Raw genomic sequence first — 27,618 nt, forward strand, 5'->3', positions numbered from 1 at the left:
AGAATAGATTCAATTTTGCAGATGGTCATTACATAGACAGATTTATTTTAAAAAATGAAAACTTACATAAGTATTAATTCAGTTCTATCTTTTTTTTTTCCTACTCTCATTCTAGCTCAGTTTTCTTCTTTCCAACTCACCACCTAATCTCAGCTTTGTAAAACAGGTTTCATGATTTAGGCAACTTTAGGGAACTAGATTACAGAATATAAATTTGCATTTTGTCATAGTGGAACATTAAGGTCTCCCCTCAACTGCATGTTCAAAAAACCATGGAAGCAACCATTTCTTGGATTTCAAGTTAACCATATCTAAGACGCTTGGAAAAATGGTCCTTTCAAGAAACACCCATGGGTTGCTCTCTATATTGCTTTGCAATACTTTTTTTTATTCTTGCGCATATGATTATTCAGTTGCTTAATTTTGGGAGGGCAAAGATAAAAATAATGGAGTTAAGAATGAAATGGGAAGAAATCAGATCAGCTTAATTTACATTCATGCATGTACAGTAAAAAAATTTAATTTATGTAATTAATTAATATATGTATATATATATATATGAGTAGATAGGTGGTAGGATATATGTGTGCATATGTGTACATGTTCATTTGAATATGACTTGTAAAGGCAAGTTTTTAAAGATAAAAGTTTTAGTTTTCAGTGAGAAGCTGAATGAGTATTTAAATATCTTGTGCTATTTCTGAAGAGACCTACTGCAATAGGTTTTGTGCTAAATTAATGCAATTAAAATTGAAAAGAAGATTTTTCAATCTGAATAGAAAACAGAATGCTTTATTGAAATTGACTTTGAGAACGCAATAGGTATATACTTTAAAATCTGGTTTTATGATCATGTTTCAATGAAGTACTGTTAGACAACAAAGGAATTTTGTTTCCTAACATGGTTGAACAGTACTGATTAGAATTGCAAACTCTGCAGTACATTTAACAAGGTTCATTTTCAAACTAAAACAGTAGATTTAATTTCTTTAGATACACGTATGCCACTTGTACTTTGAATAATATCTACAAGTAGAATTTTAAATATTTGAGGCATATTATTGTCCAAAGAAAAGTTGCTGACTTCATCACAACTACAGGCTAGTAAAAAATGAAGCCTGGAATAGTAAACTGTTACAGAGCTGAGACAGAAACAGGTAACCTTCTGACCTCTGACTTTTACTGGAAAATGATATGCAACATAAATTCAAGGGGCCTTTTTTCTTTCAAGTATTTCTGTGTGTATATTACAGCATCACTATTCACAACACTACAATTAAGATAATGTCAGTGCTTTCCAAATAAAGCTCTATTTTCATGAGTATAACAATATTGATCATTTTCAAGATGGCATAAAGGAAATAATAAAAAAATAGTGGGCTAAAATTTTCTACCTAAGATGGTTCAATAGTGGGTTTATATTCTGAGTAATCCCCAAATATTAGATTGCTCTGTTATTGGTGCTTTAAGGTTTTCAAAGAGCAATAAAATCATTTGAATTTTTAAATACCAAAAACATCTTACTCCTTATTTTTGTAATTTTTTTTGAGTGGAAGGAATATAAAATGACTTGTGTAGATACTTTCACTCTATGATGTATAAGAAAGAATCATAAATTTTCCAAGTAAATTTGGCCAATATACATTCTTCAATTTAATAAGAAAAATGTCATTTTAATTGAGAGCCAATATTTTCACCATTTAAGTAGATATATATTTAAACACACAGTTCTTTTATTCATTTTCCTCTTAGTGCTTCTTTAGTCTCTCAAGTATTTATACATATATTATCTCATTTGATGACCTCATTATTTATATGATATCAAAATAGCAGATTGTAATATACCCACTTGGCAGATGCAGATCTTGACTCAGGGAGATGTTAAACCATGGCCCTCCTAAGCCCACTTCCATCAATAAGATCTGTGGATTTATACCTTCTTGCAGCTTCAGGATTGGTTCTATGATTCCTTGTTTTTTCTCCTGCCTTTTCTGGCAAGCATATATGGATAAGCTGTGCCAAGATTTAGCTCATAATGCATGTCCTAAATAGTTATTTACACAGTTTGAGTCCATTTTTTGTCAACTAGGTAAATAACAGTCCTCTTCAAAAGATTTATAAATCCATAAAAATGTCTTATATATACCCAATAGACAGGAATAACTCAATATGTCAAGTGTATATCGAAAGAGGTGTTCCCCCCACCAAAGACACGAGTAATACATATTTGAAAGTTTTCTGTACTGTAATATTTGTATTCTCCAATCCTTTTCAATTTAACTTCTTTGCTTTGACAACTGCTATACCAAAAGAAAATCCCTTAGGCTTTAGCCTTCTCTACTGCTCCCTCCTCCCCTCAGTAAAGGCCCTTATCTACTACATGACTGAGTCAGTTAACAGGGTATATGTCACTGAACACTGTACCTCTTGACTTAAGTGGCAATCCATTCTAATAGATCCATTTTAATGAAAATGGATTCTTTTAATGAAAAGGGAGAAAAAAACACAAACCTTATGAAAAGCAAAAGTTCCAAGACACCAATTCAGAGTCTCTATTGATAGACTTACACAGTAATAATTAAATAATAATGATAACTCATTTATATAATACTGTGTGGTTATAAAGCTCTTTTCATCTCATTTGAAGATCATGAGCAGAAGGCTTAGTATTTCTATTTTGTAGAAGGAGAAACTGAATTGGAGAGGTTAAATGATCTGGTTGGCACTCAATTAGTGGCAGAACTGGGTCTCAAACCCAAATCATCTTGACCCCAAGAATAGTATTATCCTTGATTTTATCAGTATCTATGTTATATTTGCATTATAACTGTTCTGTTCCATAGAATAGGACAGTCTTTCTAAATAGATTTATATAGGAACACATTTTTAAATGTAAAAATATATATATTTAACTATGCATAGTAAATTTTGTTGGAAAAAAGAAATCCCTCAAATTGCTAAAATTATCCTTGAATTTTTCCATGAAACAGATATATAACAAACTTCCCTAAAATTCTTGAGACAATGTATGTAAAGTGCTTTGTCAGCCATAAGCTGATATATAGATGTAAAACTTAGAAATACATAAATGTAACCTAACAATAACAAAAACAACGATAAAAGATTAGTTAGAAAAAAATTGTAATATCTCTTAGTAGCTAGCTATAAGTCACTCTATACAACAATATTAACTTAAGATTTGTGACTAATTCCCTAGATAGATAGATAGATAGATAGATATACTAGTACATATATATAGATATATAGATAGATAGATAGATAGATAGATAGACAGATAGACACCAATATGTGGCAACTTCTTTCTAATGCCAGTGTTGGGAAATCTGGGTAGTGAGTTGATTGCATTACATCAATTTTATTGCATGTGTTCATATATTATTGCAATGTTGCATGTTCTTAATTTTGTTAATTTTTCAAATGTTTAAAATTTCTTTCTTTTAAACCTATTGATGCTCATACTATGTGAATGAAAATATCATTAGAAATTTGACAGAGCAATTGGTGTGGGATTAAATTATTATTTTTTTTTTATTTTAAGAAATTGTTTCAGTATATTTTGAGGCATTCATGTTCCTGTGATTCTCTGTGACTGAGAAAGATAATGTTGACCTTAGTGCTCACCATATGATATATGGAAAAGCACCAACACAGAAGCAGTATCTTAATTGTCTCCTTTGATTGGCTTAGGCTATAGCACATTTTTTTTTAAATTGAACAATAAGTTAAAGCATAGGGTACTGAATATTTGACAGAGTCAAGACTATATGAAGAAGCATGGGAAGAATCCTGTCTTCTAGGTCAGGCTATATGTGAGGAAAACACCCAGCTCTAGTTTTGTCCTTAGCAATGATCAAGAAACAACTTACTCAGTCACTTGTGAGGTCAATGGGAAAACCTGGTTGTTTAGCAAGTTGACTGTGACTCCTTTCTTCACTTGTGAGCGGCCAGGATGTGTTTTAGTCAGAGAATTTTTCTATGCCTTCATTTCTTATATTCTCTGTATTATCTGTGAATTTATTTATTTTTTGTTATAAATCAATTCTTGTAAAAAGGCACATAGATTCCAATGCATCAAAGGAGTTAGGTTCAAGGGATTGTATTGGTATTAGAAATGAGAGGAGAGCTATTGGAGCTGGAAGTCTATGGATGTTGGCTGCTATTTTGGGGTACATGACAAGGTAATCATCTTCACAATAGTTAAGGCTTAATCCTGGAGCAGGATTGTAGGATCCATAGTGAGATTTAGAGTTGGAAGGGATCTTTGAAATCTAGTCCAACCCCTTCATTTTATATGTGAAGTGATTGAAGCCCAGAGAGGTTAAGTGATCTTTCGTGGTCACCCAGCCAGTAAGTAGAGGAGGTAGGATTTGAAACTTAATCTCTAACTCTCAACTCAGTGATACTTCAGTAACTCCATGATATTCCACTAACATTATCCTTGTTCCCCTGAGTTTTGGGCCTTGTTTGCATACATTGTCCCTATGAGGCAATTATTATTAGTGATACTTAGAGAGATTAAGGAACTTACTACCTATCCCACAGAGTGTGCTGAGTCCAGAATTAAACCCGAGTCTTAATACCCAATTAAATGCTCTTTTCATTATTTTACCCAATTTTATCTATTTCGTGTTTAAATTATAATGAAACTTTAATAAACCTTTTAAGCATTATCTAATAATACTTTCACTGATATATTACTTAATAGACTATATAGTTTTTTTCTATAATAAATCTGTAAGGTAGGTAATACAAGTATTATTATGCCCATTTTTCAGATGAAGAAATTGAGGCTCATGAAATTTAATTGATGTAGTTTTTAGAAGTAGAAAATACCTCAGATGAAAAAAATTGGAGCCCAGACTATTTCAGTGAATTGTTTAAGGTCACATAGTCAAGCAGTAATAGGTAAAGTGAGTGCCAGTTCTTATGATTTTCATATCCACGGCTTCTCCTAGTATATCATACAGGCAAGATCATTTGTCTAATGCCAAAATTGAGATTTGAACAATGGTTTTCTGACTCTAAATTCATTACACCAGCTATGTCTCAATAAATAGGTAAACCTACCTCCCTTTGACATATGTCCATTACTTACTTTGTGTGTGTGTGTGTGTAATTCATTGGTCATGATAAGGACCTGCTCCCTGGGCTTGGACAGTGTTGATGAGTTATTGTATAACTATGCCCTTCATTTGGACTCTAGCTTTTCTACCTTGTTTTTCATGAAGTTTCTTTGGTACTCAATTAGGAATAATAGGGCGCATCTATAGGACTCAAGTGAGACTCTTAGACTTCCATGAAGAACACTAGACTGTTACTCTCCAGTTCTTCATTTTCTTCCTAAAGTTGACCTTCCTTTATGATCCATGGCCAAAACAGCCTTATTGCTAAATAGGAATTTAGCATCAGTAACAAATATTGAATATATCCTTCAAAATATCATGTAGCAGAATCTAGTTTTGAGTATAAACTACTAAGAAGATAGGTATCTTCAAAAGTTTCATTCAAGATTTCAAAATTAGGTATATAGAAAAAAGAAAGACCCTTTTCTTCTCTTCTTCATACTCTGTGCTTAATGTTAGTCTGCTCAATTTTTTTTTTTTCTTTTGCAAGGAAAAAGGAAAAAAAATTCTAAGAAGAGACTCTATATGGAAATTTTTAGTCCTGGATTGTTAAACAACACAAACTGTAGCTGTGATAGTACTTCTGAAACTATCTCCTGGTGTCTCTTTTCTTTTAGGAGTTTCAGGCCAATGTGATGCCCTCCCTCCCCTCTTCCTGCTCCCTCTTTAGAGAGCAAAATCTTTCTCCCTTCAACCCTTTCAGCTTTTGTATGAGTTCAAGCAACCCACAAGCAGAAGGCAATTCCATTTATTATTGAAGGGGATCTCACGGCAGTTGTTTCAAACCTGTGAAGCTAGCAAGCAAAGCTGGTAGAGGGGGAGGGGAAAGGACAGGAGTAGAGAAGGTGGGGACGGGCCATATTATGTTTGATTGAGCAAGCGATTTATATACCAGCTAGCCTTTTTTATATGAAGAAAAAAAAAGTAATAACAGCACAAACCCAGGCATTTGAAATAGTCAGATGTCTGATGAATAATGGGATAGGTGGGAAGGAGCCCTCTGATTGGATGTCTTAATGAGCACATTTCCCACAGAGTTTGGGCTGCAGTTCCCCTTGACCTTTGCCCTTTATTGACCAAACTGACACTTCATTTTTCACATACTTCCAATTATGGTTCAGCTTAAGTGTTACCCTACCTCCTTTATTTCTTTCCTATGGACAATTTGAGAGTCGTTGAGGCCCACATAAGATATTTTAATTTGAAAAACTAGCATAGCAATTCAGGTCTAGGATGTAATCTGAAACTGATGTCAGTTCACCATTTTTCTGGTGAAAACAAAAAAGTTAGTATTGCTTTTTTTTTTTTTTTAAAGAAACAGTTGTTCCCTCTTCCCTTTCACAATTTTAAAAAATAGTTATTTCCTTAGAACTTGAGGATGTTGAAAATGAAGAGGAATACAGAAAATTCCTTCTTGATTTCCATTTTGGTTTTCTTTTTGCCAAGATAACTTGAATATCTGTTTGTTTGCACTCACTTATTGAATCTTTTTCTCAAAAGACTTGTATTTTGAAGTCTGAAATGTACTTTGACTAACACGCTTCTTAGAATGGAGAAAAGTAAAACATCATTATGGCCATTGGTTGCAAGCCTTAGCCTACAGCAGAGCCATTTGCTTTTTTGATGATATTTAACGTTTAAGTACAAATTAAAGTTTAACCTTTGTATACAGTAGCAATCGGTGTATGAGAATGATTTTCAGATGGGAAAAGTCAGGTGTAATACAAAAAAGAAAGAGGAAGTCATTACACTATATCATTCCCTCTCTTATCAAAAGGTCTATATTATAAAGTTGTCAAGCATGTTAGATTAGCTATACAGATAGGAGACACCTATATACCAAACTTTCCTTTTGTTTTCTTGTCATATTGGGGCAAGAAGTTCCTGTTGTTCATTTATCTGAATTTCAGAATTATATCAATGGTTGAATTAAAAAGAAAGAATAGAAATTATCTCACTAAAAAGTAATCACATTTTGATACATGAACTTGAGTATAAACTTTTTTCATGTAAAGTTTATCTCTTCACTTTTTTTTAGCATAACTCTTAAACACTACAGATAATTATTTTCCATTTAGTCAAATGGAAAATTTATCTATCTAAAATTATTTACAACTAAATGATAATCCCTAAAACATAGAGGTATTTTTCTCAAAAATGTATGAAGTGTTACCTACTTTATTATGTAGCCCTCTGGCTTATCCATGGCATATTTTTACTATAATATGGTAATAAAAGAATATGTAGAAAGCAGACAAAGGTTCTATCTTTCTCAGTAAGGTGACCCCTGTTACCAAGTAACTGCTTTACTTATGAGCTTATTAAAAACTCAAAAAATGAGCTTTTCATACTTCACAGGCATTGATGTGAAAATGAGCTGTCCTGTGAGTAGTTTTCTTGATCATTTTTAGAACAATTGATTAGCCAAAGAGCGACTGTCATTAGTTGACATTGACTGATAGCAATTTGTCACAGGCTCTGAAGGTCAGCCAGACGGCTGGAGTTTCTGCTTGTCTTTGATTGACCTTTACTGATGCCATTATTATGTGATTGGTTTTGACTAGATATGACCCTCAATTGAAGAAGACAGGCTATTAGTCAGCAGGACCATTTCTCCTATTTTCCATTTGTTTTATATTTTTCTTTGTGTGTGAACTTATGGATTGAATATTGCATCACTTCCAATATTCTATTTTTTTAAACCTAGAAAGGCATTGGTGTTATCTTAAAAGCATCACTCTGTTTTCCCTTTGGTTGACTTAACAGCAGAAATGCTTTGCCAACTCTACTCTTTGCTGCTGGCATTTGACATTTACACCTGTGCAGCATTTTGGTTCTTGCAAATGACAGATGAGAATTTTTTTCTTTCAGTGAAGAGGAATTGACTTACTGCTTGTATTACTTCTGAATCTATATATTTTCTTTCTAATTTTTCCCTGATCTAGACTTAACTATTTTTATCTCTTTAGAATATCAATATAAATAGATAGATAGATATAGATATACACATATTCATACACATATGTGATAATTGACTAGGAGAGAATTATTCTCATAATAACATGATGTCAATTCATCATTTGGTTCCAAAGCCCAAGGTATGAAAATGTGTGTGTGTGTGTGTGTGTGTGTGTGTGTGTGCACGCACGCATGTGCTTGTCAGTTTTGCTCACCCTTTGGGGAGTTAGAGAAAGCTCTCATAGTGTTAACAATATCAGCATTTCAGACAATGTAGAATACTTTTCCATCTTACTGGATCAAGAAGTTAACTGTTCAAAAGCCCCATAATGGTGAAAAATTAGTCTTATGTACTATCAACATTAGTTTTCTCCAGTAATTGAGATATAGTTTTGCAGACTGCCCAGCATGAAGAAAATTGATAAAATCTATTCAATTAAAATTCTAAATTTCATTTTTTTTGTTTTAACAATCCCCAGTCAACTTAATCAAAATTAAAAAACCCAACCCAAGCCCACAGATGTGCTAGCTTCAGTTCTTTCCTTAGCCTCAAATATGACTTTTCCTTTCTCTTCTTTCTCCCCTTCTTTACCATCTCTTCTTATGGCTACAGTTAATTTTGAGCACAATAACTTGCTTTTCAGAGCAGCCCTCATAATTCCAAAATTTCAAAGCCACAACAAAAAATCTGGCAAAATCTCAACATGGATTTTAGCTTCTGCTTAGGAAACTGCAAGAGGAGAGAATTCACTATGATGATGGATTCTTCATATGATGTCATATTGTTGGCAAGGCAAAATTGAGGAAGATAAGTTAAGAAAAGTAAATGTTTAAGAACATGCTTAAATTATGATTTAAGTTTTTAGAATTTAATTCCTTTTGAAGACAGTTGGAAAACTAATTTGAATGGTACTCTGAGTTTAATTTGGCAAACATTGAGTACCTATTATGTTGATTTTAGATGCTTTTGTGGACTACCTAGATATAAAATATACTTAATCTGTATAATAAGAGTTGAATTCTAGCTTTGTTTCTTAAAGAATTAGAATTTCTTAAATTTTCTTAAAGCATTGTCCTAGTGTCCCAAATTTCTTTTCAAATTTCATGTCATATGTACATTGTAGAAGTTATGGATTGGAGCTAGGATTAGGTACCACCTGGTTCAATCAGATTATGGAACATCTATGGACTACATCTCATAATGCCAGTAAGACTAAAGAGTTCCACAGGCTATCATTACTCTCTAGATTAGATTGTTTCAGTCTTAGGTTGGCTGTTTTGGGAAAGGATTCTACAGATCAAAATGGGCTTTAGGCAAAATTCTGAAGTAGAATAAATTGGTCTTTATTGGTCTCTATAAACTTATTGTTGCACTCTCCCATTCTTATACTTCTGTCATCTGATGAATTAGGACTCTCTATTATGCTGCTTAGTTTGGGCATGACTTTCTAGTCATGTTGTAGGCTTCAGAATTTCTTTTGTCTTGATACCCCTTCCTAGATTGAAGCCAAAATATTTTGTTCTCTGCTCTCAGGAGGCACAGTTTTGGTTTTTCTCCTTTTTAAAGAGCATAGGTAGTTATTCTTATATCTAGCTTAAGTGCCATCATATTTGAAACTTTAAAGCTTCAATAGATGGCTGAGCAAATTTGGTTCCTTAAGTACTGATGAATATTAATAATCCAGGTAATGTTGGTACATTTTAATAGAAAAAATTCTGAGATAATTTCTTAACCCCAAGAAATAATTCAAATGATGAGAATGAAGCATATTTACAGCAGATGGAGTGTTGGGTTGCTCTTCAAATCTCTTCATAGATATTCTTGTCATCCTATTCTTAGAACTGATTATACAGTCATCACCCATGAGCTGGTATCCAGAGGTAACTACAGAAGTTCAAGAGTTTCTGGAGCCCTAAGGATCAGGCAACTCTGGAGTTTCTATAGTTGCCTCTGGATAGAGTCTAGGGGAAGAAATCAGAAGCCAAGTAATGCTTCCCAATGTTAAGGGTTTTTTACATCTAGTATTCCCTGGCAGTAGCAAATGTCATGCATGGTATAACATGGCCATGATTTGCATCATATCATTTAAATGCATCCATGAATTTATTTTCCCCATAAATGGATGCAAGGTAGCATTTGTTAATTAAGGATAGGATTCTAGAGTCTGATTTTAGTCCTACAGGAGACCAAGCCAAACAATAAATTCATGCCAAATATTTTTTCTTTACTTTTCTTAACTTATCTTCCTCAATTTTGCCTTGCCAACAATATGACATCATATGAAGAATCCATCATCATAGTGTTTCATACACAGTATGGTGTGTGTGTGTGTGTGTGTGTGTGTGTGTGTGTGAAGGCATGTGTAGTTTTCAGTACACTGATCAGTATTGGAAATGTAACTGGTAAGTTGAAATGACAAGTGTCTGGATGTATGGAATAAATATAGGAAGTAATTTTGGTAATTACTTATTGTAAAATTATTCTACTATATCCTTGGCTTTTTAGTCAGAGAAACAGATTTAAATCTGGCCTCTGTCCCTTATTACCTAGGTGATCTTTGTGGAGTGGGCTAGATGGTTTCTGAGGTACTTTCTAGCTCTGAATCCATGGCCCTATAATCCTATAAAGATTCCTTTGGCTTTGCTCCAGTTACCAATATGGATCCTGACAGGCCCTTTCCTCTATTTCATGCCCCTTGGGCATGCTAAATAGAGTAAGGACCATCACATAGAGGAAAGAAGACTAGAGTTAGAGTCAGAGACCTGGGATGAATTTCTTATTCTGATCATTTTTAGTGTCATGACCTTGGTCAACTCTAAATCTCAATTTCTGAGCTGTAAAATATACAAAACCATACAGCATTATATAAATGTGTAATTATTGTAATTAAATAACCACTTCTTTCTGTTCCTTCACGTGTGTCTAGATTGAAAGAATAAAGCATTTAATTATGGCATATATTCTTAGAGTTCTTCCAAAATACAGATTAAAAGAAAAAGAATGAAAATAAAAAAAAAAAAGGAATAGCAAAGAGAGAAATATAGAATGCTAACTTTCTGTTCACTTATTGCTACATTGTATTTGGTTATATGGTATCTTTTATTGCTAATTTTTTTCACAAACAATTTTCCTTCCCCAACTAGTTCCAGTGAGGGCAAGGATTTCTCCAACACCCCTCAAAGCACAGGACCATAGATATAAACCTGGATGGAACTTTGGGCGTCATTTAATACAAACTCCTCATGTTTCATTTAAAGTCCTATAGGAAACCACATAGCAGAGCTGGGATTTGAAACTTCAAATTCAATTTAATCTTGTTAAGGGTATATTAGACACCTATCATATATAAAGTATTATTCTTGGTTCTGGTAATATAAACACAAACAAATGAAACAGTATCTACCCTTAAAGAGCTTGCATTCTACTATAGATACAAAACACTTACATATAAGAAATTGCAGGCAACTCGTAGAGAGAGCACTAATAACTGAATGGCTGAGGAAAGGTTTCTTGTACGAAGTAAATACTGAGGGGATCATAAGTAAGACACAGATTTGAAGAGGCAGAGCATGTGGAGCAGTCTACATGAAGGTGCGAAGATGGAGGTACCCAATTTGGGTGTCAAAGTAGACTGGTTTGTCTAGAATGTTGAGTATGTGAAGGAGACTATTGTGAATGTCTGGAAAGGTAGATGGTACATTTCAGGCAACATGGGGTAGTTTGGGCTAATGATCAGAGGAAATATAATGATGAAAACAAGGACCAAAGAAGCAGCAGAGACAGTACAAGACTTTGAGGGAGGAAGATTTGGGGTCACAAAATCCCAGAATTTAAGATTTGGAAGGGACCTCAACAGCTCTCTAGTCCAGACCATATACAATAGCAATTCCTATAATAATGTATTTGACAAGAGATCACCCCTCCACAACTTGAAGACCTTCTAGTAGTATGGTCCCACAATTTCTCTATGCAGTACATTCTACTTTTGGATAAATCTAATTGTTGGGAAGTTTTCTTAAAGAAGACATCAATCTAAATTTGGCTCTTGGCAAATTTCCTTCTTTTACCTAGCAACCCATATATTTGAAGATACATTTCAGGAGCAACTGAGTCTTCTCCAGGCTAAAAATGTCCAGTTCCTTCAAATGATCCCTATATTGACATGAACTCAAGAGACTTCACTATTCTGCTTGTCTCCCCCTGACAATCTTCAGTGGTCAAAGATGAAGTCCTTATTTCCAGTCCTCTCAGCCCTTAAATACCTTGGTATGATTACATAATTACAGCATATTAAGTATGTTTATTGACATCTCCAGAGTTAAATCCTGCATCAAACAGTTTGAGAGCCTAATCAAATCACTTAGCCTTTTTTTTTTTAGTCTTAGAGTGCCAATGCCTATCAATAAGATGGAGATAACATCTGTCTTACAAGGTTATTGTAAAAATAAAATGAGATAATATATTTAAAACATGTTGAAAAACTTAGATCACCAATTATTAAAATATGACTTATTCATAGTAGTGGTAGTAGTGGTAGCAGCAGAGCAGTATTGGTAATTTGTTGTGGTGGTGGTTGTTGTTGAGTTTGCCTAGTATGGAATATCTGAGAGTGCTGTAATATCATGTTGAAAAGGTAGATTGAAATCAGAGTGTGGCAAATTAAAAGAATTTAAATATGGTACTAAAAGCAACAGGAAAAGACTAGATTTTTTTAGCAAAAGAATAATATAGACCTTTGCTTTATGGTGATTATTCTGAAAAAAGATTTGAGAGAAGAGAGGGTTGTTTTCAAGGAGATCATTTAGTTGCCATTCTCTTTCCTACCCTCCTCCACCTGCTTTGTTTAAAAAAGAAAAATCTTACTTAAAATTTAATGTGGAATGTCAATGCAACCAACTAAACTGTGTTAGTGATTATTTAAATTATAAGTAATCAATTTCAATATACGCTATATAATACTTATTTTTCAGTCTTTCCTCTATATTCTCATCAAGATTCTTTGTCCATTCATTGTCATTAATATTGCTTTTTTTTTTCCGCTCATAGTGTGTATGCCATTCTTCTGGTGTTACTTTTTGGGGGGGGGGTTAAGAATATGTTTTAAAAAGATTTTTCCAGATTTCTTTGTATTTCTCATAATGACCATCTTAATTTCATTATTCTATTGTAGTACATTAAAATACAACAGTTTATTTAATCTTTTCCTTATTATTGGCATTTAAGTTGTTTTCACTTTTTTTTCTTTAGCAATTACAAATAAGTTAAATCTTTTAACAGATAGCTTATTTTAGTTTTTGATAAAACTGTCAGCCATCATTGCCAACAAGTAATTGTAAGGTCAAAACATTGATTTGTTTATTTGTTTGTTTACTTTTGTAATTTCAAATGGGATTTGTGGCTATGATAAGCATACTATTTTTATACCTTCTGTTTACAAATGCTTTTTTCCTTTGTTTAAGGAAGCATAGTGCATTAAATTTAAAGTAAAAAATCTACAGAATTATAGGATCATGGTTTTAGAGTGGGAAGGGAAGTAATCATCGACTCCAGTATCTTCATTTTATAGATGAAGTAATTAGGGTCCAGAGGAAGTTAAACAGATAAAAAGAATTCGAACCAAGGATCACTGACTCCAAATTTTGTGGTTCTCTCTACTGAGCCAAGTTAGCTATTCTTAGTTGGATTTGATTACAATCTTGGATCTCCTACTTATTATCTGTGTAACCTTGGCCAAGTAACCTAATTTTTCTGAGTTTCCATTTCTTTATCCACACAATGAAAGAAACTAGAGAATCTTTTATGTCCCTTCCAATTCTGAATCTATATCTTATAACCCCTTCTGATCCACAGTGGCAGAAGTAAGTAGGCAGTGGCTCCCATAAAAACGTACATGAGTTCCCTCCTTACAAACTTGTAAAACTAAATAATAAATAAGTTAGCTAAATTTTTCTGCTGTTTCTCATCTAGAAAATGGCTAATTAGGGCTGTGGCTGAGGTGAGGGCAGGGTATAGATGCAAAGGAACCAATTAATCACTGGCTGGCATAAATCATTGGGGAAAGATACAAAAAAAGTTATTAGAATATATTTTTTTTAATTTTATAATAACTTTTTATTGACAGAACCCATGCCAGGGTAATTTTTTTTTTTTTTTACAACATTATCCCTTGCATTCGCTTCTGTTCCAATTTTTCTCCTCCCTCTCTCCACCCCCTCCCCTAGATGGCAAGCAGTCCTATATGTGTTAAATATGTTGCAGTATATCCTAGATACAATATATGTTTGCAGAACTGAACAGTTCTTTTGTTGCACAGGGAGAACTGGATTCAGAAGGTAAAAATAACCCGGGAAGAAAAACAAAAATGCAAATAGTTTACATTCATTTCCCAGTGTTCTTTCTTTGGGTGTAGCTGCTTCTGTCCATCATTTATCAATTGAAACTGAGTTAGGTCTCTTTGTCAAAGAAATCCACTTCCATCAGAATACATCCTCATACAGTATCGTTGTTGAAGTGTATAATGATCTCCTGGTTCTGCTCATTTCACTTAGCATCAGTTCATGTAAGTCTCTCCAAGCCTCTCTATTCATCCTGCTGGTCATTTCTTATAGAACAATAATATTCCATAACATTCATATACCACAATTTACCCAGCCATTCTCCAATTGGTGGGCATCCATTCAATTTCCAGTTTCTAGCCACTACAAACAGGGCTGCCACAAACATTTTGGCACATACAGGTCCCTTTCCCTTCTTTAGTATTTCTTTGGGATATAAGCCCAGAAGTAACACTGCTGGATCAAAGGGTATGCACAGTTTGATAACTTTTTGGGCATAATTCCAGATTGCTCTCCAGAATGGTTGGATTCGTTCACAACTCCACCAACAATGCATCAGTGTCCCAGTTTTCCTGCAACCCCTCCAACATTCATCATTATTTTTTCCTGTCATCTTAGCCAATCTGACAGGTGTGTAATGGTATCTCAGAATTGTCTTAATTTGCATTTCTCTGATCAATAGTGATTTGGAACATTCTTTCATATGAGTGGAAATAGTTTCAATTTCATCATCTGAAAATTGTCTGTTCATATCCTTTGACCATTCATTTATCAATTGAGAATGACTTGATTTCTTATAAATTTGAGTCAATTCTCTACATATTTTGGAAATGAGGCCTTTATCAGAATCTTAGTTATTGGAATATTAAGACTGAATTCTAGAGTTTTTCTTTTTTTTTTTAGCTGAGTAAGCTTTCCTCCATACCCCCCTTGTTTGGGAACTTCAAGAGATGATTTTAAAATGTATACTGTGTGTTTAAGAATTTCAGAGCTGAAAGTAATCTCAGTGCATCTAGGGCAACCTATAGCTGAAAAACAATCTCTACTACAACATAACTGGTAAATGGTTATCCATCCTCTGCTTAAAGACCTTTATTCAGTGAAGAGTCCAATAGGATCTTTGTTCTCAAGGCAGCACATTGTACTTATAGATAACTTGACAATTTTTAAAAAGTTCTTCCTGGCAAAGCCCAAAACTACCTCTTTGCAGCTTAAACCAGGTACTACTGATTCTGCCCTTTATGGTCAAACAGTATGTTCAATCTCTCTTCTCTGTGATAGCTCATCAAACATAATCAAAGATAACTGCCATGTTTTTCTTAAGTCTTCTCTTCAGACTAAATATTCCTAATTCCTTCACCCTTTTTATAAGATAGGAAATTGAGACCTTTCGCCATCTCGGTTACTCTCCTTTGGATGATACCCACTTTTCCCTTAAACTATACGATCTAGAAATGAATACAAAACTATAGATGTGGTCTGAGCAGGGCAAAATACAGAGGGGCTTTCATCTACTTATTCCTGGAAGTTATGCTTCCTAATGCAGCCAAAGATAACATTAGTATTTTTTTTTTTTGGGGGGGGGCGGCCACATCACATTGCTGACTTGTACTGAGCAAACATCCCAATAAAACCCGAAGACCTTTTCCAGATAAACAATTGTCTAACTGTGAATCTCCCATTCTATATGTTTGAGGATGATTTTTTTAAAAAAGCATTAAGACTTTACCTTTATCTCTATTGAATTTCATCCTATTCAATTTGACTCAGTGTTCTAACCTGTCAAGATTTTATTGGATATTGACTCTGTCATCATAGAGGTGCACTTTTGTTTCATGGGACTACATGGTAACAATCTTATAATGACCTCTATTCTTTATGTTTTTCAGCCTTATAAATTACCTGAAAATATGTTTTATATACTCTGGGACTACAAATATAATTTCCACTTGTTTCCATCACTTAGAATATTTCTATACTGATGAAATAATATATATAATTTTGCTAAAATTTCACAGAATGCAATGATTTCATATATAGACACTGTATTTTTTTCTTTAAAAAATTGGCTTGTGTTGTCTGACATTTGTCATAACTATTTTGAAAGTAATCTGAAAAAACACTCCTTTTTTGATAGATAATAGAGGCTTAGGAATTTTGGATGGTGATGTTTTCTGGTTTGTTTTTTTTTTTTTTTTTTTTTTTTGGTCCTTCTTTCTAACATGGTATGGTTGCATGTTTTCAGCCTAACCTGTCTTTGCTTATGTTCTAATCTTCTTGATAAGAAAGGAAACAATTTTGGATAATACTAAATGGTTGAATATTAATAACTGTTAATGATAAGGAACAGGAGTCTTTCTTTAGATTCCAAAAATATTCCCTATGCTTAATGTTTGTATTTGGAGGAGAAGGTTTATGTGATGAAGAGAAGCAGAATGATTGTCTTAAGTACCAGCCATATTCTTTAGACTTAATTTTCATATTTGAAATGGAGGCAACAGGTTTAATGTATCTTTTACTTTGTGGCTGGAACAGATTCTATTTTTAATCTGTAAGTAGAATATGGCATAGGGCCATGTGCTGTCTTGATCCAAATGCATAACTCCTGTTGATATCCAGTGAGTTTCAAGATGGATTGGAGAGAATTATATAGTCTTTAATTTAAATATCTTTTTTCCTTTAAATTAAGCATGCTGAACAAATTCTAGTACTTTTCAAGTCAAAATAAAGTGTTTTCATAATAGAGCAACAATGCTGGCTTAAGGGAATAATACTACAATCCCAAATAGACACACACACACACATAACCGTAGAATTGGTTTTCAGGCAAAGTAAGGCAACTGGGCTCTGGAATCTGGCTGCATAGTAAACTACATGGATATATTGAACTACACAAAATTGCCTTTAAATAGAAAAGAGAAGAGAAGAAATGCCTTTTTCTTTGGAAGGCTTTTTGTTCATTTTGGCACAGGATGGCTGGTGAGATAGTCCAGCAGGAGGTACCTTGTATTTTCTCACCCTTATTATCCTAGTTTTAGAAATGGTATGATTATCCAGTCAGAATTGACAAGTTATTGGTTCTATAAATGAATGTCCTCAAATCATAATTGTTATAACAAGATTGTTTGATTACCTGGAAATCATTACTTTCCCTAAGATAGTTTCAGGATCACCTGTTTTGTTGGCAGGATTTGACAGTCCTCATGTTTATTACCCAGTTGAGTATCAGTAGCAATTACAGCAAAAGATAAACAAAAATGCAAGTACTTGTTGACCTTGACTTTTTTCCACAAGATATTGGACTTGATGGCTCTATTGCTGTTCAACTGATAAGGGATATAAACAGTAGTTTAAAAATGCTATATTCCCAGAGGAAAATACCATATTACTGTGGGAAATGGCAACAGACTACTGCCCTTTGCCATATTTACTTGATTCACCTTTATTTGAGCTGTGGGAAAAAAAAGTTTTAAAAAAAAGACAACTTTCTTTTAGTTTTTTAATATCAACATGCAAACATTATTCAAAAAATTTTTTTGATTGTATAGATAGTTGTCTGGAATATGTGAAAGATGTTTCTATTTCTTATTGTTTCTGAATATCACTTAGCATTATTCTTAATTTCAGAAAGTAAGATCTTATTTTTTAAAAGTTGAATAAGCTTATAATGTCAAAGTTCTTTCTCAGTCAGTAAGAAAACACATGATATCCAAACTGGGGATCCTCATCCTCTCAATAGGGTGCCCTAGTGAAATAGAATTGGCCATAGTAAATATTTACCCAGAGACACTGCAGAGGTTGACTTGAGGATTTGGTAGTGAGTATTTACCTTTGAGTATGGGTTCTCAAGTCCTGGATTTGAACTAAAATGCCATGTGATTCCTGTCTCAGTAAGACATAAAGCATCAAAGGTGACCTATTCTACTTACTCTTAAAAATCCCACTGTGTTTTTATTCCATGGAGAAGTATTTTGGCTCAGTGTTACTGGATTTAACTTTTGTTCTTAAAAAGTTGTTGTGATGCATAGTGAAATGATGGGGGAATTGATTTCTGTGCTTATAGTGTGGCCTAGATTCTTAACCTATGAAAATCTTTCCTAAGGAATTAAGGACTCTTGGTTCATAAAATGATAAATGCTAAGCCAATGATTGGGTATGCATAGCATGGAAAATATGAAATCTTCACAAGCTGGGACTCAGAATTTATTTAAGTTGCAACTTTACTGTAATTGTAAACCACTACTAATACCAACAGCAATATATTCATAGTGTTTTCTTCAAATAACCCTGTGATATCTATTCTTAGTTAACTAATGATTTAGTGCTAATACTAAGAGAATAAATATTACAGGTATAATTATTTAATACTTATTAAGTGTTCAGTAGGGTTTTTCTTTTTTTGGTTTGTTTTTAATCACAAAATAAGACTAGGCATTCTAAAGTCAGGAAGACTTATCTTTTGGGGTTCAAATCTGTCCTGAGACACTACCTGTGTGACCCTGGGAAAGTAGCTTAACCCTTTTTGCCTTCATTTCTTTATCTGTAAAATGAGCTGGAGAAGAAAATGGCAATATCTCTACCAAATGACAGATCCCAAATGGGATCACAGAGAGTTGGACATGACTGAAAAATGGTTGAACAAGAATAACTATGTGTTTGTTTTGAAATGCTTTTCTTTTTTTACTCAGAATGAGAATGTTGCCTGATAATAGACAGATCCCTAAAAAATTATATAATATTAGTAGCTCAACTTTCTCTTTTTGGAAGCAGTTATGGGGCAACTTAAGATACCAGGTCTTAACTCTGTATTTGTTCAACCTTTATATATATATATATATATATATATATATATATATATATATATATATATATATATTTGGTCTGGATTGTGATGTTATTGCTGTAGGAGACTCCAGAGTAAGGAAGATCCCTTTAGCAATGTAGAACTGCCATATATCTGCAGTTTAGAGTCTTAGAAAGTTGCTCAGGCCACTAAAAAAGGTTAAGTGATTTTCCTAGGACCATATAGCCAGCATGTGTGAATGACAAGATTTAAATCTATATTGTCCTGAATCTGAGGATAACTGCTTATTTATTATTTTATACTGCCTTTCATGTTCCATCATACTAGTCTTAGTCATTTGATATTTATTCAGTATATAAAATATAATTGTTCCTTAGAAATTTTGTCCTTTAGCCTACATTTCTCCTAGCAAATATTTATTCTTTAAAATATCTCTAACAAAATCAGGATATAATTTATTACATCTGTAGGTTGAAATTTTCAGAGGTTATTTGGAAAGCCACAAAGAATGAATTTCTTGGTGTGCTTCAAATAATTCTTTTCTCCCTAACCTCCTGTATTTCACCCTTGCAACATATTTATCTCTGTAGTTCTTCATTACTTTTCTAGCTTTTCGCTGGTTGACATCCATCTTTCTATGATTTTTTGGTGCATATTGTGGCATACTATGGAAATCTTTGTAATGACAGTTGCCATTATGAATCATTATGATATTAGATAATAAATGGCACCAGAAAGAATTTACCTCATTTAGTGTGTTTCTTTTCTGTGAAAGAAAAAGAGCACTGAAGCCTTAAGACTGTTTGTTGTTCTCCAATGAGTTTATTAGAAATGAACAGAAGGCAGATCTGTATTAAGAGATGGGTTCTACTACAAAAACAACACATATTGAGATTTTTAGAGCAGTTTTTGGTTAGAATGTGATATAACTGGGGACTAGGAAACACAGGGTAGATTTAGATTTTCAAAATAGTTATTGAAAGATAAAGCAAACCCATAAATTACTTGAGACTTGGGGCTCTATGAGTAAGGAGAAAGAGTGAGTCTTGAACTGCCTATGGAAGAATGATTTTTTTGTGGGGAGATGTGGAAAACTTCTGGGTTTATCAGAGAATTCTTGATCAATAGTAGCTATGGCTTCCCACCGAGATGTTTTGTGGGTAAACTTCCTCGCTGAGTGGATGATGTGGCATTTCTTGTCACTTCCTCAAATTCCTTTCCCCTGCATATCAGCCTTTCTCTGGTCTTATCTGAGTTGAACTTCAGCCAGCTAGAGCTAATCCAGGTTCCTATTTCAGATGGATAGAGTTAGAGCAGTGACAATGCGATTTCTCAGTTTATGACAGTAGAGGGGGATATGTAGAATTGGATGCCATTAGCTGCATTTTAACTTCCAGCATTTGATGTCTACTCTTTTGGTTTGAACTTCATTATTATTTTCCTTAGAGACTCTGATTCTCAGATTGATTTCAGTTTTCATCAGGAATTCTCCAGACTTGAACTCAAAAAAAAAAAAAAAAAAATTACTTCCATCACTAGTGGGGAGGTGGGGAGATTTCATTTATTCCACCAAGACCTCAATGTCAGTCAGTCAGTCAGTTAGCATTTTTTGAGCAATCATGTTCTCTGCATTGTACTAAGTGCTGGGGCTTCTAAGAAAGGCAAAAGACAATCCCTGTCCTCATGAAACTCACAAGAAACTTGAAAGCATCTTAAAGGAAATTATATAAATGGTAATTTTAGACTCATAAACACATTTTTAGAGCTGGAAGGAACATTAAAGATATCGATTCTTTTCTTGTATAATGAAGGATGGACTAAAGATAGTAAGATGATTAGGTGGTCCTATTGCTCTGATCTTTCTGAGATTGTTGTACTATATTTTGCTGTAAAAATAAACCAGGTCAATGATATTTGTGCCTTTCTGGAGTTTTGCCACAATGTCTTTTTTTTTTTTTATTCTCGAAAAAGTTTGGTTGGAAGGGAAATGATCAAGTTGGCATTAAATTCTGCCTATTCTTTCCTTTCTCTACTACAAAAATGGCAGGAATAAAAAGGGTAATCATATGTTTTCAAAACTTTATATTTCCCAAGGAAGGAGACAAATACTGTCTCCCTTAGTGAGTACACTAAGTACTCTGATACTTTTACTGTACTAGAAACATTTTCCCACTTAATAAATGCTTGTTTAATTGAACTAAAAATAAATTGTCATTTAGTTTTCAGTCATGGGGATGGGTAAATATGTGATAAGCACTGAATCAATCTTTCCTTAGTCTGTTTTTGTCTTTTAATTTTTGAGAAAGGAAAAATACAATTAGAATAGATTCATTACTCCTGGTTAGAATGACCTAATTTCTCTCTCCATGGGAGCTGCTTCTGTGGGTGGAGGCAAATCTTGAACTAGTCCGTTAATGTTTATTTTTTTTTAATATGACAAAGAGAGAACATTTTACTAAATGCTTTGCTCTTTCTGGGTTTGATTGGAGTCAGGACAGGTTAAGAGAAGAGCTGAGTGTCAGGTATTATTCAGTGAGCTTTGCCTTGCAATGGAAATTGATTATTTCTTTCTTTATAAGATGTTATAGAAGTTTATGAACTTCTTTATGCAGAGGGTTATATATATATGACTATATCCTACTGTCCATATTTTCCAAATGCTCCCCAATCATAAGCACAGCATTTTTGCCCATGGAGACAACAATGGGAAAGAATGAATGAAATGAGTCTGAATGGCCACAGATTATACCAGTATATAGGGTTATTTCTAAGCCTTTTTTCTAGAAATCTTATAAACTCTATAGCATGGAATTATTTTGAACTGATTAATTTCTCTGTTGAAAGCTAGGATGTGCTCATAAAATTTAAAAAAAATAGAATTGGAGGATAATGGCTAAAGTATGGAAATAACCTTCATTTGGAAGAAAAGATAAAATTTATGTTAAATCTACAATCTACTAGAGATTAGTGTCAGCCATAACAAAAAAGTATACCAATGAAAGAGGGACAAGCTTTGCCTATTCAGAATGGACGTGTTAATATTTGACTGGCAAGGGCTAATAGATCAAAGAGTAGTTCAGAATATACTATGAGAATAGGAAAAATTACTTGTTTCTGTGGTAGCAGCCAGAGTTCCATTTAATGCTCAATAGCATAGATGATTAGTCCTCTTTTTATCCAGGTGTATAGATAGAGAAGTTTAGTAAAGTGCTTTACCATATTGACTATCCCAGGTGCTGAGGTACTAGAACATTTGACACTACAGTTTAACATTCAGACATTGGATGCCTCATCTTTAGGTAGATGTAATTACCCAATAAAAGTTGATCTTAATAATCACTGTGTAGCATGGTTTCTTAGTTACTCAATTAAGTTGCATGAAATTGTATTTGTAGAAAACAAGACCCTTGAATTGTCCTTAGGTGAAGGTAAGGGCATAGTCAAAAAGTTTGTTGTTGAATGTGATGCAATTTAGGCCAAAGCATTTTACAAAAATTACATGTTCCACTTTCCCCTCGTTTTATGTTCTTCCAAATATGTAGTGGGAAAAATCTTTGGTCTTGTTGCATTGTCCAGCTAAGTCTCTGTGTCATAAGTTAAAATTGATCTGTCATTCAAGAGGAGCATTGATGGAACACTTTTTATTAACAAATAACTTATCTCTTGAGACTGAGGAAGTCAAAATCCATTCTTGGTAGTCCTGATTACAAATTTGTCTGAAGGAATAAGAATAAAATACTATATTTCTTGAGAAAGTTCTTTTCTACTTATTTTTCTATTTTTGGTTTTGCCCAATTTGTCACAGTGTCATTTTGCTTGTGATGAAGCTGTTTAGGAAACATTAAGGCTATGATTGTCATACCTGCTGTGTTATTAATAAACTTTATAGAAAAGAAATTATCAGCAGTAGACTAAAGGACATCATACGCAAAATATATCTGACCAAAAAAGGATGAGGATCCAGATAAGAAAAAAGAGAAATAGACTGTATGTTAATCAAACAAAACACAAAGCAAGTCCTTCGGTGTGTTGTAGAGATTCTTCATAGATAATTTCTAGGTCATGGACAAAAATCACATTGCATGTTCAAAACAAAGATGAATTATGATCTGCACCAATAGAGGCAATATATATTCTGAGCAGATTCAAAGTATCCTTCAAAATACACAAATATAAGTAGCATAAAAGTTGACTTGTTTCTCTAGGGTGTGTTTTAGCTTGTTTTGGTAGTATAGACTTCTGATAGTCGAGCAGAATATAATAATAGCATATGGGATAACAGGAATAAATAGTAAATGGCTTAGAAGATAATTCACAGAAGCAGGAATATTTAAGTTCAAATCCAGTCTTCTACACTTATTAGGTGTGTAACCCTTGAGAAGTTACTTAATCTCTTTTTGTCTCAATTTCCTTAACATTAAAGTAGGAATAATAATAGCACCTACTTCCCAGAATTATTGTGAGGATCACATATGATAATCTTTGTAAAGTGCCTAGAATATAGTAAAGATTTTATAAATGTTCACCACCACCACCACCACTGCTGCTGCTGCTACTATTACTACTATTACTATAGTAAGCCCCTTACTGGGGGGAAGGGGATATTTTAAAAAATGGCTTCAAAAGCAGGAACTATTTCAAGTTCCATTTCTAGAAGATGCTTAGCAAATCACTCATCTTTTCAATGCTGTAGGCAACCCTGTAAGACTATAAGTTGCAGAGAACTTCATTGTTAGACAGTTTCTTCAAATGACAGCATCCTCTATTAAGGAAGTTACAGGTTTGGCTCCTCTCTCTCTCTGTTTATCTCAATAATTGCCTAAGAAAGTTTTGGTGATATATTGGTCACCTGTTGTTACTAATGATACCCACACCTTTTGATTTACTTAACTACAAAGACTGAAATAGCTGTATTTTGACTCCAATAAAAATGAAATTATATGTTCCTAGTCATATTTTTCTTTGATTAGAAAACATAAAAGATGTGGAGAAGTTCTGGTTGAATTGATGGTATTGTGAGAATCAAAACACCAATTTTCTGTGCCCAATGTGGTACCTTCATTCTCCTCCCCAAAATCTAGATCCTGGTACTATTCTTGGTCTCACTTGTCTGCCCAGATTTATTGTCTCAAAACTACATAAAAATCACCAAATTTCAAGTTCAGTAACATCTGTTTAGCACTCTATCAATTACTTCTTCAGTGAAGGAGAGAAATGATCAAAAAGATTGCATTTCTTATGTCCTAGAGGTGTTCAAGGAAATTCATGATCACAATACATTAAATAAAAAAATGTGATCAAAGTGGCATAGGCTTGAGTTAAAGGTACTCCTAGGTTCTTTCTGTTATATTTAGTGTTACAGTCAATATGTCTAGTTCCAAGGAGTTAGAACTATTTATTTCTATATATTTAAGTTAAGAATCTAGAAGGAGAATTTCCTGTTTGACTTTTATTTTCTACCACTTAATTTTTCCTTCTCAGAAGGAATACTAACATAAGAATTTGCTTGAATGTGTAGTACTAATGGTAGGCTCCTAATTTATTTTGGGGAGCTATAGTAATCACATATATAGCTCTGTAATATTTGTAAAGTGCTTTAATATAATATCTCATTTGGTTCTCATAACAATCCAGTGAAGTTGAGCCTGTTATTGCCTCCATTTTATATATGAGTAAATTGAGGTTGAGAGGTTAAGTAACTTACCAAGGGCCACACAAATAGAAAGTGTCTTAGACAGAATTTGAACTCAGATCTGCTATAGTAAAATACTAACTCTGGAATATGGTTCTATTGGTTGTTTTAATAGTTGACAGTTCATACTTCATTTTTGAAGAAGATCAATGACATCATGAAAATGATGTTTTGACTTGTTTGTGAATTGTATGTGACTTGTAAAGAGTTGGAAAAATTGTCTGCAAAGTTTAAAAAGGCTTGTAATTCCCTTAGTTTGAGGAAGGGGATTTCAATGATTTTCAGTTAAAAGGATAGAAAGAAGGTTGAGATGGCAAATAAAGGTTCAAGGCAAGACTGGTAAAATTCGGGAAAAGCAAAGATTTTTGTTGTTTGTTGTGTTGTGTTGTGTTTTAAAGGTTAAGATGCTTTTGTTTCTAAACAGAAGGTAGATTAGCAATCCATAGCCCTCATTGTAAATTTGAGCCACATTTTTAGAATGTTGGAGAGACTGTTCTAATACATTTGGAAGAATGACATTGGATTTTCTACATATTTATACCTTCACTAATCTTTTTTTTTCAAATTTTACTTCGATGCAGAAATAGATATATTAAAATTTTAAGTAAATACTTTATCAAGACTTATCGTGACTCAGTGGAATAGAGCAAAGAGACTTGTGCCCAAGTTTTGGATCTCACTGAACTTTTGCACCCTTAAAAAGTCATATATCATCTCTAATCATTCCCAGTTTCCTCCTCAATAAGATGAGAGAGGGTTGGAACAGATAACCTTCTATTGTAGCTTTCAATTTGAAAAGTCTATGAATAGGAAAAAAATAATAGCTTAGAAAATTTACTGTCTTCTAGATGGGATGTCTAAATTACAATAAAGGACATGTGTCTGGCTAAAAAATTATGGAGGAAGGGATTATTACACATGATGACATAGATAACAAATAGGATCTGGATATTCAATTTGGCAGGGATGTCAGAAATCCAAAAGTTCATATCACTTCAGAAGCTATGAGATTTCTCCATAACGTATCCTCCCTGACCAAATTTATGTATAGATCAGTTTAAAGTGCTTGATTCTTTTGCTCAGAGATGTGGCTAAATAGTACAGTATGCAAATCAGATTTTTGGTTGTATGTTAAATAAATAATACATATCATTTAGAAAGTTCTGACATTTAGCTACATTTTAGTCATGGATATTGATTTATTTATAAATAAAATTTTATGTATGCTTATATTTATACTTGTCTCTCTTCATAATTTAAACACCTTGTGAATAGCTATTGTGTTATTTTCTTCTGAGTATGTATTGCATCTTAAAATATCAACAACAAAAATGTATTCCTAGAGCCTAATAATATTGCTTAGTATATTTGTTATTGTTCAGCCATTCAGTCACGTCTGACTCTTCATGATCCTGTGGGCCATGCTGTTGATGGAATTTTCTTGGCAAAGATACTGGAGTGGTTTGCCATTTCCTTTTCCAATGGATCAAGGCAAATGGAAATTAAATGACTTTGCCAGCTTCCTGTAACTAGTGTCTGAGGTAGAATTTGAATTCAGGTCTTCCTGACTCTAGGCTCGGTGGATTATCCACTTGGGATTTCAGAATAGTACATAGCAGACACTAATAAATGTTTGTTGATTATTTACTTTCTGGTGCCTTGGGAAATGTAACTATTGTGTTTCTTACAGTTTTTGACTCACTGAACTATCAAATTGTTCTTTTTCTCTTTGTTAGGAAAGTTCTAATCATTTTTGTTTAATGAATGATCTTTGAATTAATAGCAAAGAATGTATATTAGGTTATTAGGTTGGATTTTTCTAGGTTTTCTTATGTTTTGTCTTTTAAATTGAGGAAGTTCTTATCCTGATAAAAATGTAAATAAATCCAAAGCTCCACAATATACACAAACTCTTTCTCAGGTTTGTTTGGTGTTAGTTTGTTGAATTTGTATATAGTGATAGAGATCAACTGACAATATCAGCATTCCTTTGTCATCATGGATTTAATTTATTGATAACAAACTGAATAAATGACTCAGCAATTGCAAGAGAGGTACAGGGGCAGTAGAAGACAATCTGATGTAATTTAAGCCAAATTTCAGGAAAGCCTTGATAGGATGGTGTATAATGTTATCTGACTGACTAGCATAATAATGAAGAAGAAAAGAGGAAGAGAGGAATCTTGTGTTCCTGATGGGATTTTTAAAATGGTAACCATATATTATAGACCTAGGTGTCAATCTAAAGTTGAATCTTCTTGAGGATTTTTCTATAGTATTTGATGAGATTACATTGATACAAATTAACTAAAAGGGATATATTAATAAACCTCTCCATCTTTTAGAAATCATTGTATTGAGAGCCTTTCAAAGAGCTAGCCAGTAACTGTTTTCTTGTTTAAACATTGAGTTTGTTTCACTGTTAACTCACTGCAAATGTGCATACTTTAAATGAATATGTTGCATTAAGAATGAATTACTAAGAAAAAATGGACATGGTAAACAAGCACAATAGGTATGATCTATTGAAGAAGATAAATGTGTCTTGTTTTTGGACATTTATATAGCCTAGTGGGTGTAAGCACTATAAAATATTTTGTGATACTTTGTATTAGAAATGCTATATATTTCAGGATACTGAACTGTAGTATGTCAGGTTGATCCTAATGCATCTGGTTTACTTT

General features: G+C 33.3%; 1 protein-coding gene across 3 annotated transcripts in view; it reads left to right on the forward strand.

The window, feature by feature from the left end:
• The window catches only part of MEIS1 (Meis homeobox 1), a 153,702-nt gene that overhangs the window by 33,300 nt on the left and 92,784 nt on the right, over positions 1-27,618 (forward strand). The gene's annotated exons all lie outside the window — the stretch shown is intronic.

Source organism: Antechinus flavipes, chromosome 2 (genome assembly GCF_016432865.1).
Source record: "Antechinus flavipes isolate AdamAnt ecotype Samford, QLD, Australia chromosome 2, AdamAnt_v2, whole genome shotgun sequence".
Taxonomy (NCBI): domain Eukaryota; kingdom Metazoa; phylum Chordata; class Mammalia; order Dasyuromorphia; family Dasyuridae; genus Antechinus; species Antechinus flavipes.